The sequence below is a fragment of the Chrysochloris asiatica genome, unplaced genomic scaffold (genome assembly GCF_000296735.1).
Source record: "Chrysochloris asiatica unplaced genomic scaffold, ChrAsi1.0 scaffold00091, whole genome shotgun sequence".
NCBI lineage: Eukaryota > Metazoa > Chordata > Mammalia > Afrosoricida > Chrysochloridae > Chrysochloris > Chrysochloris asiatica.
Genome location: NW_006408609.1, coordinates 6741564 through 6743852, shown reverse-complemented (window position 1 = coordinate 6743852; position 2289 = coordinate 6741564).

Sequence of the window (2289 nt, the reverse complement as noted above, 5' to 3'; positions counted from 1 at the left end):
ACCAAACAGTAATATCAGGATAAATTGAGAAGATTCAAGTTTTGAAAGACTTCATTTTGATTGGATCCACTGTCAACACTCCTGGAAATAGCCATCAAGAAATCAAGTGACTTGGGTAATTTAGCTGGTAGTGTTTTTATTCAATTATATTCTTAAAATGTACTTTTCTTCTTATAAAACACATATCATTCTAGTTTTAAATTAATTTCTAGGATATTTTGTAGACAGATGAAATTATCTTAAATTATCATATTTCTTTGATGTTAGTTATGTTTAAGTGTTGGATGGCTTTTTATGAATTTAATTCCTTTATCATTCCAAGTGTTATGACTCAATTCTGTCCAAGAAAAGCTGGTGTCACACTTTTATGATCAAAAATTGCAACCTTTCTGTGAAGGAATGTTGTTATACTTATTAATGCCTTTGAGTCAGTTCTGATTAATAGCAACCCTGTATAAGGTTTTCATAGAGTGGCTGGTGAGTTTGAACAATGGATCTTTTGTTTCAAACTGACCCTGTGGTCCAGTGCACTATCCTGTAACACCACACCATGAATAGTGTTAGAAAAATATTATTATTGTGGTTGTGACATCATCAATTCATGTTTAATGGAGCTTAGGATATGTCAGAATATTTATTAAATATTGTACTTTCATTACTTAATGTATTTCATTGGAGCCTCTGAGAGCGTTACTATTATACTGATTTTTAAGTATGAGGAAACTGATTATAAAGAGGTTAAATGATATGGCAAGGTCACAACCTGGTCAGAGATCAAACTGGAGTAAATATCCATGTATATCTAACTCTAGGCCTCATTTTTTCCCCATTATATTGCACTAAATATTTACAGATTAAGTTCTGGCAAGATTAAGGTATATAGTAAGTATTATCCTGGTATGGTGCTACAAGATACTGCGCTGGACAGCAAGGTCAGTTTGAACTTCAAGGTCAGTGGTTCAAACCCACCAACTTCTCCTCAGAAACCCTATACAGGGTCACTGTGGGTTGGAATCAACTCAATGACACTTAACAACAATATCAATCATAGAAAAATAATTGTCCCTTACAGTATCACTTTTGATAAAACATTAATGTGATCACTCATTAATACTACCACACATACTAATTTAAAGGCAAATTGGCTTGGGCAGTCAGTATGAAATGACTCTTCTCAGATTTTACCATCATATGACTAGTCAACATCAATTTCTGCTTAGTGAGGTTTTGATTTACGGTAGTTCCTAGATTTCACTTGAATGAATTTCAGTGGCTCTTTTAAGAATGCCACACATCCTTGTATCAGTTAGCATACTAATACTTTGTATGTTCAGCAAAGAATCAGTGTAAATCTTTAGTACCTGAACTGATACACAGAGCTTATGGATGATTTCTGTGTGCTACCCACTTATGTAGTGTTCCTTGTTCATGTTTTATGAATAACATTCTTATTACTCACTGCTCTGACTCATAATGACTCTATAGGATAGAATAGAACTGCTCCTTTGGGTTTTTGCAGCTATAAATCTTTATGGTGGCACAGTTTTGCCTTGGAGAAACTGGTGGATTTGAACCGCCAAATGAGCAGTTAGCAGCCCAATACTTAACTCACTATTTAACCTGGGTGCCTTACATTCATATTGTTGTTATTGAGTGCCATCCGATCAGTTCCAACACACAGTGATCCTGTATATGGTTTACGAGGGGTTGATTAGTGACATCCTTCTATATTGCTATAGGATAAGCACTGGATTGTTAAGTCAAGGTCAGTGGTTCAAACCCACCAGCCACTCTTTGTAAACCATATACAGGGTTGCTATGAGTCTGAATTGACTAGACAACACTTAACTACAACAGCATGCTATATTTTATAAGTAGTGTGGAATCCAATTTTGAAAGGAAATGTTTCCTTCCTGAAATCATAGTAAACTAGAATTTTAGTGAATGTTTTATGACAAAAATTCTTAACTCTGTATAAATCCTTATTGGATCTAAGAAAAACACGAAATTAGAATTAAGTTACTTTTTCACAAATAAAATTAGCAAAGCAATTCTGGTCTGATTTACCCGCCCCCCCCTCCAAGCTTCAGATATTCAGTAGCTTCATTTGCAGTTGGACAGTGAGTAAGGAAGACCATAGAAAAATTGATGAATTTGAGTTGTGGTGCTACAGAGGAATATTAAAGGTACCATGGACTTCTGGAAGAGCAGACAAATCTATGTTGGAAGAACTACATACAGAATACTGTTTAGAAACCAAGGTTGTGAGACTTAGTCTCTCATACTTTG